General features: G+C 43.0%; 1 protein-coding gene and 1 non-coding gene across 2 annotated transcripts in view; one reads left to right on the top strand and one right to left on the bottom strand.

Moving 5' to 3' along the window:
* FBXO36 (F-box protein 36) overlaps positions 1 to 14,762 on the bottom strand; it is a 93,834-nt gene that overhangs the window by 59,807 nt on the left and 19,265 nt on the right. The window lies entirely within an intron of this gene.
* On the top strand, positions 2,588 to 2,694 carry LOC116597958. Its single transcript, XR_004288872.1, has one exon. It is a non-coding gene; the product is annotated as a U6 spliceosomal RNA (small nuclear RNA).

Genomic DNA, 14,762 nt, shown 5'->3' with positions numbered 1-14,762 from the left:
TTGCTGAATGAATTAATGAATGAATGAACACACCGACTTATCCAACAGCACATAGTCAGAAAATGGCAGAAATCAAATCAAGGGGAGCTCCTGGGTGGCTCAGCGGGTTAAGTCTTGCTTTTGGCTCAGGTCATGATCTCAGAGTCCTGCATCCCCCGCCCCCACCTGCCTACTTGTGACCTCGCTCTCTGTCTCAAATAAATAAATAAATAAAATCTAAAAAAAAAAGAGAGAGAGAGGGAGAGAGAGAGAGAGAAATCAAATCAAGAGAGGTCAGAGATTTTTCCAGGAGACGATACTGTTGAAAATGACAGTAAGGGGGTGCCTGGATGTGATCTCAGGGTCCTGGGATTGAGCACCAAATTGGGCTCCCTGCTTCTCCCTCTCCCACTCCCTCTGCTGTGTTCCCTTTCTCACTGTGTCTCTTTCTGTCAAATAAATAAATAGAATCTTAAAAAAAAAAAGCAAATGAAAGAAAAATAAGTTTCTTAGGTTTTAGAAGTCATCAATGTATGGGATATAAACTCCATAAAGTTATACTTTGGAAGATATAAAATTCAAGTAACCTTTCTATTTATAGATTTATATTCATAAACATTTAGATTTACTTTGCATTAATTTACTTCTGTTTAAACAAAGCTTAGTATGTACAGTCGTTGCGCATTTACGTATTTCATTTAAAAGTCAAAAGGAATAAACTAGGGATACCAAGCAAGGGAAATCTAAGCAACTGAGAAATTGTTACTGTTATGAAAATACCAGAAAAGCACTTTTCTGTAAATGAGCAAACTATTTTCTGTTAAGTAAAATTAAGTACTTTAATCATACTTAAGCATATTAAATAATTTAAAAATTAAGACAGCAATTCAGCCACATCTGATTTTACAGCCTAGGGAGCAGTAGAGAAGAAGGAGGGTTGTTACCAAATAACGACTGCCTGCTGCTTTTCTTCCTTTTTGAAATGCTAAGTAAGGGCAAGTGCTGGGGAAATCAACATGATGAAAACGAGGACAGGATTCTCCAGCAGAGTCACTCAACTGGCCATAAAAGAGGAAAAGATTAAACTCCACAAAAGGGCTAAAACTATTGCAGACTGGACCTCAGCCTATCTCCAGTCAAAGTGGCAAGCACTCCCTCAAAAAAAGAGGTGATATATTAGAATTGTAAAATCGGGAGGTACTACAGTGAATAGGTCTATAATAGATTAACATTAGCCTTACCTCTTTCGAGAGCTACCCTATTTTATTCGCATTTAACTGCTATGAATTGCATAAGTGCATTGTATTTCTTTGTAAATAAGTTTTTCATCCCCCAAAATAAAATGACATAAAACATAAAATATAATAAATAACCCGAGATTGCGGTGAGGAGATAAACTGTACAGAGTTACTCTGGTGTAGGAGCTCATCTTTAAAAAACCATACTGTGGGGGCGCCTGGGTGGCTCGGTGGGTTAAGCCGCTGCCTTCGGCTCAGGTCATGATCTCAGGGTCCTGGGATCGAACCCCACATCGGACTCTCTGCTCAGCAGGGAGCCTGCTTCCTCCTCTCTCTCTGACTGCCTCTCTGCCAGCTTGTGATCTCTCTCTGTCAAATAAATAAATAAAATCTTAAAAAAAATAAAAAAAATAAAAAACCATACCGTGTGCATAAAAAAATATCTTCCTAGATTTACTAAAAATTACTGTGGATACATTTCTGAAGAAAAAATAAAAATAAAGAATCCTAAATGAATGAAGTTTACACTGAAACCATAAATATATTTCCTTTCCCCACCCCAACTCCCCAGATCTACAAAAAGTAAAATGGAAGAATTGAAATATATTCTCCACTAAGGAGGTAATCAACTAAGATCCAACTATTTTTTTTCAGAAAGCTTTAAAAATCTGCCAATTAGGATGTCTCCACCTACTATAGACAACCCACCAAAAGCTGAGTCAGTTTCCCTGGAGAGTGTTTTTATTTATTTGGCTTTTAGCAACAATGGCCACACCTCTTTCTGAACAGTTTGCTGGCAACAACTCCCCATATTACTTTCTTAATGATATTAATTGTTTAAAGAGAACATTTTTAAAACATCAAAAAGCCCTTATGGTTTTTATAACAGTAATAAAGCTGATTGCAAACAGTTCCAATAATAACACAAAGCACAGTGGGTAAGTTAAAAAAAAAAAAAAAGACAAAATCTAAAATCTCATTTCCAGGTATTAAGCAGACTCTACTAACACTTACAGATTAATCTGTGTGTGTGTGTGTGCTTGTGTGTATACGTATCAGTTTTACACAAATGGGATAATAGTGAACATGCTCATTTGTGAACTCTTATTCTATGTCATAGACATCTATTCATGCAGTATCTAAATATAACGTCATTTCTAGTGGTTTCACAGTGTTCCCTTATACAGAAGTATTCATGATTTATTTAACCAATTTGCTACTGGAGGGCTTTTAGTTTGCTCCATCTTATTTTTGGTTATTATAAACAATGCTGTGATGAATATCCAGTTTGCGTGCATTTCAAATGTGGGCAATTATCTCCTGAAGGTAAATTCCCTACGTGGAGTGGTTGGCTTGAGGACACACACACTGTGCTCACTTGGGCAGCACATATACTAAAATTGGAACGATACAGAGAAGACTAACATGGCCCCTGAGCAAGGATGACATCCAAATTCGTGAAGCGTTCCATATTTAAAGAAAGAAAGAAAGAAAGAAAGAAAGAAAGAAAGAAAGAAAGAAAGAAAGAAAAGGACACACACACACTACTTGACTAAATATTGCCAAACTGTCTTTGGGAAGCAAATTGGTAAGGACGAGGTTCAGTGGACTTCAAGAGAACACCCAAGAAGATGGCTGACACAAGAGAGGGTTATGTAGAAGATGAGGCAATTTTTGACCCAGGGGACAAGGCACCTTCCATTTTGGTACTTCATCATCTTCAGAACTTGGCTGCTTCTGTATGGTATGAGGGGGCTACTTAAATTCTAGCCATTGAATCTGCATTCCAGCCAGCAGGAAGAAGGAAGAGACAAGAAGGGCCCAACACCCAATGGCTCTCGTGTGAAGTCACACTCTCCACTTCCAGGGACATCCATTGGCCAGCATTTGGTCCTGTGGCTACATCTAGCTACAGGGCAGACTGGGAATGTAGTCTTTATTTCTGGGAAGCCCTTATGTTCAGTTAAAAGTCAGGCATTCTTTTACTGAGGACAAGGGAAAGTAGATACTGGGGACAACCAACAGTTTCTGCCATAGGAAGGAGGAACCAATTCACACCCCTGTGAATATCACACAATAGTCGCCATGTCCCAAGCCTTTACCAACCCTGTTACCCAACTGTTCCTACTGCCACTGCATTTTGTTAGTTACAAGGACAAATATTCTCAAATAGCCTGGGTAGTTCATGCTACTAGTATCAGTGATGTACATGGCCCCACCCTCCACCCCTCCCCACAAAAGTACAAAGAACACACAAATGTGGGGATATATGTGTTACTCTGCCTTGATTTGTGCTTCAGTGTTAAAGCTCTGTCCTTAGCGGACGTCTCTCCTCCCTCCAGGTCATCTCATCCAGAGCTTTAATGCTGCTGAGTCAAAATCTTTATTTTCCTTCCTGATCTCCAGAGACTTAGCAAACGAGCCAGTTGATGACTGCGTATACCCATCTGGGTAATCTACTAGCACGTTAACAATCAACTAAAAAAAAAAAAGATGGGTCCCATCATCTTGTCTTGCAAACACTTCTTTCTGCATTCCTTACCTTGGTAGCACCAGCTGAGTCATTGTAGACTCTTAACTTTCTCTCATCAGAACATTGACTTCATGACCAAATTCTACTGATTTCACTTCCATAACAACTGTTATTCCCCTCATCTCCAGTGTGCTCTTGAGGATCAAGATCAAATCTCATGACTCTCTGCCTCCATGCTTGGACCAATCCAGGCTACCCTCAACATCGAAGCCAAAGGCTTCTTACTAAAATGTGAGGTGAATGTGATGGCTTTCTTTCACTCTCCCCCCCACCCCCACAAAATCCTTTAAAGGCTCCCCATAGTCAAAATTCTTGGTATGGCACATGAGGTCTCCCAGCCAGTGACCTTTATCGGCATCGCCTTGCATTAACCCTGACTGTGCCCCACATTTCAATGTATCACTTGCAGTTCCACAATGCAGTGACTTTGCTAAAGAGGATCCCTCCTGCCTAGAATTCCTTGAGATCTATTCCTTTCTCTCTCTCTCTTTTTTAAGATTCAGATCCTATAGAGACATCCAGAAAACCTTTCCCGACCATACTCTCCGCCTTGTGGCTACTTCTTTGTTTTGTGCCATTTTTTTTTTTTTAAAGATTTTATTTATTTATTTGACAGAGAGATCACAAGTAGGTAGAGAGGCAGGCAGAGAGAGAGGAAGGGAAGCAGGTTCCCTGCTGAGCAGAGAGCCCGATGCGGGACTCGATCCCAGGACCCTGAGATCATGACCTGAGCTGAAGGCAGCGGCTCAACCCACTGAGCCACCCAGGCGCCCTGTTTTGTGCCATTTTTGTGTTCCATACTTCCTTCTAAAATATCACAGTTAAGAGGGTTAATATTTATTAACCCAACTAATATTTACTTAATTCCCACTGTGTGCTCAGCATTAAACTAAGCACCAGATTCGGGATCATGTGTAAGCTGAACACAGACCTTAGGCACTTGCAACTTTTAGTCTACACAGCTTATATTAGCAAAGCTACTTTCCATTCATCATCTTGGTTTGCTAGGAAAGAAATTACTTCTCTCTCCCATTAGTCTCCATGGGAGCCTAAGAAACTGATGTTGCCCTGTTGCTGATACCACGTCAAGAGATATTTTCTTCAGTGTCTTTTTGCTTACTCAAATACTCATTTATTTGTGCTTTTATGACTGCACGCTGTTGGCTGCCACTATCCAGAGTCACTTGGATGTTTAAGAAGGAAAAATTGGGGTAACCTTATTTGACCTATTATTTCTCAAGCTCTTTCCTCAAATTTAATGCCTGACAAAGGCCCAGTTAAGGGGATTCCTGGCAGAGATGCAGATAGACCTAAGAACAGGATGAATACGCAAAGACTGGGGTAAAGGGTGGCTGGGGTGTGTGCGTGGGTGGGGGGGCAGTGTAAGCAAAGGCTGAAGGACAGAAGGGACGAGATGATGTCTACAGGATGACAGACGGCCCCTAAACAGACTGCACAGGGTTAGCTCATAGCACGCCTCAGACACAGCAGGGCACTGAGATTTGGCTGCACCCGTGGATCATATAGGACCCACGGAATGCAGTTCTAAGGCCTGAGTCACCGGCCCCTGCTTCCTTTCTCCCTCCTAGGGCTGCACTGCAAGCTTGCTCCTTCTGTGTTTCTTCTTTCCCTTTCACATCTTCCCAATTCCCAGCTTCCTCTTTTACCATGTATCCAAAAGACGAATAGACTTGAACTGAAAAATCTTACAGAGAAGATTTACAGAAGGCAATCCACGCACACTCAGTTTTGCACAAAAAAGAAATCCCCACTAGGGAGAAACCTGTGATTTAGAGTAGGGTACTAGAATGCATTCCAGATAGATCAAAAATGTCTGGGTATATTACTCAGGACTGCCTGAGTCTCAAGAGACAGAAATTCAATCTGGAGAAGTTTAAATAAGAAAGCAGTCGTGTCGGGTTATATAACTTGGAAAGACAGTGGTGTGGCCAGCCTCAGGCACGATGGGATCCAGGGGTACAAAATGACAGCCTCAGATTATCAACGCTCTCCCTTTCCTTCGGTTTCTGATCCTCTCTGTTGTTGGCCTCATGATCTTCTATCGCCAGTGTGTGTCACTCATGCAAGTGGGGAGCCTGGCAGCTGGAAACTACAAGTCTACATCACCCTGTTGGAGCATCCCCAAAGAAAATAGAAACTAACTCTTTCTAATTGAGGGTGAAAAATCCCAGGGAATAATTGCATGGGGCCAGTCTGTCAAGTATGCACAGGTGTCCTGGAGGTGGGGGTGGGGGGAGCAGTTTGTGATGGGCCCCGCCCGGGTCCTATGGCCATCCATCTGTTTGCTCCTCAGTGGATTCCTCACAGGTGTGAGATAGAAATAGTGGGTAGGAGCAGCGGCTGAAATGAATTCTGGGCAGAAAAAAAAATTTTGTGGCAAAGATCAGGAGACGCGTTAAGAGTGGGAAATGGGGCCGGATTGTACAGGTCAATATCCCATAAGTGAAACGGAGCACCAAATACTCCAAAAAGTCTGTGTGTGTATGTGGACAGCTGATTCTTGTTATGCACAGTACTTCGGTTCTAGAAAGTCCACTGCTGTTGCTGAATTAGCGAATCACTGCCCTATGGGAAAGACAAGGACAGTTCCTATGAGCCTCTGGTCACATTTTCATCAACTGATCAATATATAACCTTGTTTTATGTGTGCTTCTCCTTAAAGACACTTTAATATATATTGTTGACTCATTAACACAGACCTCACAGCCAAAAGCACTACCACTCACGTCTGAAGGAAGCTTGTCTAACATATATTTTCTGCATCAGGCACATCGCGGCCTTCTTGCACTTAGGAACACTGGGCGGCCCTTCAGCACGAAGCTTGGGGCCAATTTAAATAGCGAAATCACCAAGAAAAAGCACAACAATAAGAAAACCATGGCACTGAATGGACCACGAAATGCACACTGGGTTGTTTACAGAATGAGAGCTGACGCATGAAGGCAGGTGTTGCCCTGTTCTGCCTCAGCTGGGATCATGCCAGTGAGTGGACTCGATTTCTCTCTCTACTCTGCAGGGATCCAAGAATGACTACGGAAGTGTCAGGAGAACATCACTTTGGGGGTTACACAAATTTCAGTGAACAGGCAAATTCACAAATACGGGATCTATGAATAATGAGGATGGACTGCATTTTCCCCCTCGGTATTTAGGAAGAGTCCCCTGGCAGCGGGGGGCAGGTGGGAGGATGGCACTGGGTGCGGAGATCAGATGGGAGAAGCAGCAGAGCTGGTGGGAGGCACTGAGGGGGCAACGTGTAGGTAGTGACAGACGAACACGAGAGGAAGGGAGGACAGACTTGATTTCCAACCGGACATAAAGGGGTTGGGGGAGGAGGGCCACGTCAAGAAGGAGGGAGCGCTCAGCAGCCTGAGTGTAGAAAAACGAAGAACCAAGTCTGGACCAGAATCTGACTTCAAGGGGCAGAATATGACTTCATTTTTTTCCCCACTAATTTATTTATTCATTTGTTTTTTCAAAAAGATTTTATTTATTTGACAAAGAAATAGCACAAGTAAGTAGAGCGGCAGGTAGAGGGAGAGAGAGAAGCAGGCTCTCTGCCTGGCAGAGAGCCCGATGCAGGACTCGATCCCAGGATCCTGGCTGGAATCATGAACTGAGCCGAAAGCAGCAGCTTAACAAACTGGGCCACCCAGATGCCCTTTTACTTATTTATTGTAAAGCAGACTCCACACCCCATCTGGGGCTTGAACTCATGAACCCTGAGATTAAGTCACACACTCTCCCCACTGAGCCAACCAGGTGCCTGACTTCAGTTCTGTAATGATCCATTTGTTGGTCCTGTCAGATGCTTTGTGTTCCTTGCTTCAGGGTGTTTAAAAAAGCGTACTTCAACTGACTTAAAAATAGGGAACAAGTACTGTTCTAGTATTGAATGTCTCCACTTCCAATCAACGAACCAACCTCACTAATAATAATAGTAATAAGAAACCACACATAGCACTTACTATATGCCAGGCATTGTTCTAGGCTCTTTATTTGCCCATTTATTTCTCACAGACTATGAGGTATCATTATTAGATCCATTTCTATTTATTTATTTATTTATTTATTTATTTATTAAAGATTTTATTTATTTGTCATAGAGAGAAGCGAGAGCAAGCACAGGCAAACAGAGTGGCAGGCAGAGGCAGAGGGAGAAGCAGGCTCCCCGCCAAGCAAGGAGCCCGATGTGGGACTCGATCCCAGGACGCTGGGATCATGACCTGAGCCGAAGGCAGCCGCTTAACCAACTGAGCCACCCAGGCGTCCCTATTAGATCCATTTTTAGATGAACAAACTGAAGTAGAGGGTAGTAACTTGCCTCCAATCCAGCAGCTAGTAAATGGTGGAATCTGCTTATAGAATCCGTGTTTTTAACTACCATGTTATATTGGCAGTATTGATTATGGTTTCCTTATAAAAAGTCTTTTACCACACTGCCTCCCTCACCGCCGTGCCAATTCCCCTCACCTTCCTTCTATCCAACGTGTGGCTTTGTCAATGTTGTTCACCATTTCTCATCTAAAATAGAACAGTAATAAACCATGTCCATCCTAATTTCTTTCTTCTTCTTTTTCTCTTAAAAAACCCCAACAACGATCTTTAGCTATCTAAACCTAGTTTAAGCTATAGCTCACAAATTCCTATCAAGTTTCTTTTCTGCATAAGCCTAAACTAAACTCTTCTTTTTTTTTTTTTTTTTAACAGGCTCCCTGCTGAGCAGAGAACCCAATGTGGGATTCGATGCCAGGACTCCGGGATCATGACCTGAGCTGAAGACAGACGCCTAACTGACTGAGCCACTCAGGTGCCCCCAAACTTCATTTTCTTATAAAATACCAGTTTGCTAGTCTCTCTCAGAAGTTGTGTTTTCTTTTTTAGTTTTTTAAGTAATCTCTACCCCCAATGTGAGGCTCGAATCTATGACCCTGAGATCAGGCGTCCCATGGCCCACCAACTGAACAGCTTGGTGCCCCACTTTTTCTTTTATAGTTGAAATAGTAATAGGGATGCCTGGGTGGCTCTGTCAGTTAAGCGACTGAGCATCTCTCTTCGGTTTTTGTTGTGATCCCAGGGTTCTGGGGTGGAGTCCTTCATGGTGGGCGAGGCCCTGAATAAGGAGCTTGCTTCTCCCTCTGCTTGCTTCTCCCCCTGCTTGTTCTCTCTCTCTGACAAATAAAATCTTAAGAAAACAGTAGTAATAATCTGGACTTTTAGGTACTATTAAAATAATTATTTTTGCCTTAAGCAACTCATTCTCGACAACCTCATGTTTAAAGGAGTAATATTGGCAAACCATAAGTTACTCTTAACCACAGAGAGCAAACTGAGGGTTGCTGGAGGGAACTGGGTGGGGGATGGGTTAGATGGGTGATGGTCATCAAGGAGGGCACTTGTGATCAGTTATATGTAAGTGGTGGATCGTTAAATTCCTGAAGTCAATATTATGCTGTATGTTAATTAACTTGAATTTAAATTTAAAAAAAATAAAGAAGTGATACTACAGTTCTCATTGGAATACTATAATAATTAGTATTTATAAAACAACTGGAAAGTTGGGGCACCGGGTTGGCATGTCTGTCTGACTCTTGATCTCAGCTCAGGTCTTATATCAGGGTTGTGAGTTCAAGCTCTGCATTGGGCTCCTCACTTAATAAAACAAAAACAAAACCGAAAAAACCCTGGAAAGTTATAAATGGAACTGTTAAATAAATGCAAGTGTTTTAATGTGGAATTGCCTAGAACATCAACACAAACATCTCTTTGTTAGCTTTATTTTAGTTTTGATTTTGCTTTGATTTCTCAAACACAGCTGGTTTCTAGCTGTGGAGAATGTGGGAGAGGTCGTGTTCAAGAAAGGTGGGAGGTATTTAATTCAACAAACACATACTACTCTGTGACAACCCTTTTTATTCAGCACACACAGCTTCATGCAGTTTTTGTGAAAAAGATCTTGGGAGATGTCCACAACAGCAGTCTGTCTAGGTTCAAGTACACAACCATGGTGTGCCCGCAAAGTTGCCAATGGGCCAAGGCTCCTGAATGCTTCACATACTTACTCAAGTGTTTTTCTTTTCTTTTCCTTCTCTCTTTCTTTCTTTTTTTTTTTTTTTAAGATTTTATGTATTTATTTGTCAGGGAGAGAGAGAGAGAGCATAAGCAGGGGGAGTGGCAGGCAAAGCCAGCAGAGAGAGAAGCAGGCTCCCTGCTTAGCAAGGAGCCTGATGTGGGACTCGATCCCAGAACTCTGGGATCATGAACTGAGCCAAAGGCAGCCACTTAACCAACTGAGCCACCCAGGCATCCCAAATGCTTTTCGAGGCTACTGTTGTATATTTTTGGTTTCTTGTTCTATAACGATAGCCATCATAACTTAAGAACCCAATACTTTTTTAAGATTTTATTTATTTATCTGACAGACAGAGATCACAAGTAGGCAGAGAGGCAGGTGGAAAGAGAGGGGGAAGCATGCTCCCTGCTGAGCAGAGAGCCCGATGCGGGGCTTGAATCCAGGACCCTGGGATCATGACCTGAGTGAAGGTAGATGCTCAACGACTGAGCCACCCAGGCGCCCCAAGAACCCAAAACTTTTAATCTTGCCTTGCATATCCTTCTTATTTATGTTTGGAGAAGCTGGGCATCGCACTGCCTATCTCACCCACATCTCCCGTCTCTGGGGCTGAAATTCCTTGAGCACACTTTTTTCTGCAGGTGACATCTGGTCTGCTACCTCTGCCACGGCAGATTGGGCCAGGGTGACCATCTGACTTAGACCAGTGAGGATGTTTTCAGTTTTAGGTGATGGAAAACCCTGTCAGCCTGGTTTGGGTGAAAAAGAGAAGCTGATTGCCTTACACAGCCGTAGGCCCAGAAGCTAAAAAGGAGGCCACAGAGACCGGATCTCTCTTTACCTCTTGGCTTCTTCTTCCTCTATGTTGGTTGCATTTGCAGGCAGGTTGTCCCTGGTGGTGACAAGCTAGCAGTTCCTCGATGAGGACAAGATGGCTGCTAGTAGCTCTAGGCTCCTGTCATTACAGCTCTGAGTCCAGGGGTAAAGGGAATGTTCATTTCTCGACAGGTTTTATTTTTTTATAATATTTTTAAAAATTTATTTGAGAGAGAGACAGAGTGAGAGAGCATGAGAGGAGAGGTCAGAGGGAGAAGCAGACTCCCCATGGAGCTGGGAGCCTGATGTGGGACTCGATCCCAGGACTCTGGGATCATGACCTGAGCTGAAGGCAGTCGCTTAACCAACTGAGCCACCCAGGTGCTCCTTTCTGTTTTTTTTTTTTTTAAGATTTATTTATTTGACAGAGAGAGAGATCACAAGTAGGCAGAGAGGCAGGCAGAGGGAGAGGGGGAAGCAGGCTCCCTGCTGAGCAGAGAGCCCGATGCGGGGCTCGATCCCAGGACCCTGTGATCATGACCTGAGCCGAAGGCAGATGCCCAACCCACTGAGCCACCCAGGTGCCCCTCGACAGTTTTAACATCAAATTGGCTTCAGTTGGGTTGTCAGCCCGTTTTCCAATAACCAACGCTACTTGACAAGGTCAGGTTCAGCTTTTTGGTCTGTGTTCATATACAATGAATATGAGGTAGGGGTGATTTCCTGGGGGAAAATCAGGGCACTATTACCACAAGAAGGAGATAGACACTGGTGGCAAAACCATCAGCTCTTCACATAAGACCCAAGGACAGGTAGTATAGAGGCTTGACTGTGGCCAAGGAGGAGGCCTGTTGGAAAAAACTCCCCAACCAGGACAACAGGCTGAATAAAAACACGAGATCCTCTCTCTGGAGAAAACGGAACTAGATCCAGAACGGAGTAGCAGGTAGGGAAGCATAAGCAGGACACAGAGACTAGAGCCGAGGAGGAAGATGCAGGGGCCGAGTCCTGTGGTAGGGCAGCAGGTCAGCCCCGATGAGCTTCGCCGAGTGGAACCAGGGTAGTCCTGTGGCCCCTGGGACCTGCAACGCCCTCGAGTCTCTGAAGCACAGCTGAGCTGCCAAGATTCCTACTATCACTAAGTCCAGGTCTTCTCGTGACAAAAGACCCACTCACATTAAGTGGGCTGAAGAACCCCAAGGATCTCACCAACATGTAATTCAGGAAAGGTCAAGAAAAACAAGAAGGAAAAGAGATAAACGGACAGAATGTGGCATACGGTGGGAAGGCAGAGAGCACTACATGCTGTGCTCTGTGCTGGGCCAGGATGTGGTGGGGAGTGGCGAGTAAGTTGACTCCCATCATCCTTTCTACCCCTTCCTTGCCCCGGAGGCTTATTTCTAAGCAGCCAGCTTAGAGAGGCCCCTCACCTCACCCCACCCCACCCTATGGAAAATGTCCTGGGGGTCTTGAATACTTAGTTTCAAGGTCATACCTGGCTACCAGGGAGGTGGGATGTGTAATCTTTAAACTAGGCAGCTTTAAGCATAACTAAAAGTTCAGTTCTTTTCTCAAGGGTAACATTGGCCATAGATGGGTTGACCTGCCATCTCAGACACATCCCCCAAACTGAGGTCCCCCTCCTCTGTGCCACCACAGCCACCCACGGTCATGTCCCTTCTTGTGGTGTTTTTGCCTGCTCTTCTTGTCCAGTAGCTTCCATATGGTTCAGAATGGCCACCTTAAATCTTCTCTTACTTCACTATTTCAGTTCCCTGCAGTTAGTTGGCTATATCCTTTCTTGTCCAAATTGTCAAATGAAGGATCACCTTTTCAGACCAGGCCCTACAAGTCATAGAGTTGCTGGTCAGCCAATGAATTCTCTGGCCTAAAGACAGATGTCCATTTTGGTCCAATTAACTGACAAGGGGAGGGACTAGGGAACTGTACATTTCGGATGGTGACAACCTCAGATGGGGTTGAGACAGGGTATGTAATGACTGACATATCCAGAAAACTTTTCCCTTGATATATTTAGGTGAATCAAGTAGGTGAGCAACAGATGTCCTTACATATTGTATTAGTTTCCTACTATTGTTTTAACAAAGTACCACAAACTGAGTGGCTTAAAACAATAGAAATTTCTTGCCTCAAAGTTCTGTAGCCTGGAAGTCTGAAATTATGGTGATGGCAGAGCCATGCTCGCTCTGCACCCTTCCTCTTCTCTTCTAGCTCTTGTGGTTTACTGATAATCTTTGGTCATAACATGGCTGTCTTCTTATAGACGTTGGTCGTACTAGAGTAGTGTCTACCCTACTCCAGCATGACCTCATCTTAACTATTATCTGCAACAATCCCAATTCTTCTTCTTCTTCTTCTTCTTTTTTAAAGATGTTTAAGAGAGAGAGAGAAAAAAAATGAGCATGAGCAGGGGAATGGGCAGAGGGAGAGGGAGAAGCAGACTGAGCAGGGAGTCTGCTGACATGGGACTGGATTCCAGGACCCTGGGATCATGACCTGAGCCGAAGGAGATGCTTAACCGACTGAGCCACCCAGGCGCCCAACAATCCTATTTCTAAATAAGATCACTATATGAGGTAATGGGGGTTAGGTCTTCACCATCCTTTTTTTGGGGTGACACAACTCAACTATAACACATACCTACTTGGGGTGCACAACCAATTCCTCCACAAATCAGACAGACATCATTATAGCAGACTTAACTACCAGAAATACAATCCTTGCTCAAAAGTTACATGACTTTGTAGTGAGTATATGATAAAGATGTGTTTACTATGTCTTTCTGTATTCATCAAATGTTCTTAGTTATGCCAGTAATACAGTAGTCTTGGTGTTAGTAACCTCCCTCCAGAAAAGAAAAAAAGGTAAAAAGAAAATCAGTATTGAAAGGTAATATCGAAGGAATAATTTTTATTTATTTTATAAATATATAAAATATTTTGCAGTTTAAAATCTGTTTAATTGGAAAAAATAAATTTATCCAGTAGACAACATACAAAAGCACTAAAAATGCATCCAACTACCTCTCAGCTCCTGTAGTGTCTTATGTGGAGCCTTCGCAAAGGCCAAAATGGCTGCTGTCTTCACAGAAGAGAGAACCTGCGTTAACTGCAGTAAAGTAATGACCATGTGGAAGAGAGTAAGGGAGGAGCTAGAGGCAACCACTGAAATGCAGTTTGGCTAAATAACTTTCTCCTGTGGAATGCCAACCTCTTCCCTACCAAAAAAAAAAAAATGCCAAAGAGACATTTTCATAGTTTTAGGGAAGACAAAAACTCATCTTGGAACTAAAGGAATGTGCCAGAATATAAGGTAAGGTAGAAAGGGAATTGTGCCAATAATTTGTATATGTAAAATCCCTAAAACATTACTATGAAGTAGGAAGTATTCTCTCTCTCTTTTTTTTTCTTATTTATTTGACAGAGAGACACACAGTGAGAGAGGAAACATAAGCAGGAGGAGTGGGAGAGGGAGAAGCAGGCTTCCCACTGAGCAAGGAGCCCGTTGTGGAACTCCATCCCAGGACGCTGGGATCATGACCTGAGCTAGCTAAAGGCAGATGTTTAACAACTGAGCCACCCAGGCGTCCCATCTCTTTTTCTTTTTTTTTGGATAAGAAAATGAGACCATTTAAGAGTCTGACTGCCGATCTCTTGTCCATTCTCATGGAACCTTCCTCCCTCTCTCTCATGCTGTCCACACAGCTGCGTTCATGCCATTCTCCTGGCAAGAAACTCTGCCACATCCCTATTACCTAGAACAGATTTTTTCATAGTAGAACCCTTTTATTAAGGGAAACTACACAGATGTTATTTACAATGACTTATGTGGATTTATATCAATTTATGTTTATCAAATAAACAAAAGCGGTATTTTATGAAGTTTTTTAAATGTTTAGATTAATAGTATTATGAAGTTGACAAGAACAAAAAAACTATTCTCATAAAAACAGCATTCTGAAATTAGGCAGTGAAACACAGACGAAGATGAATATTAGTGTAACTCAGCACCCACAGTCAGCTAATTTCAGCATTTGGTGATAAAATAAAAAGAAAACCCTGGGGCACCTGATTGGCTCAGT

Source organism: Mustela erminea, chromosome 8 (assembly GCF_009829155.1).
Source record: "Mustela erminea isolate mMusErm1 chromosome 8, mMusErm1.Pri, whole genome shotgun sequence".
Lineage (NCBI taxonomy): Eukaryota > Metazoa > Chordata > Mammalia > Carnivora > Mustelidae > Mustela > Mustela erminea.
The sequence above is the reverse complement of the archived record's forward strand: the minus strand, read 5'-3'. Positions and strand labels throughout refer to the sequence as shown.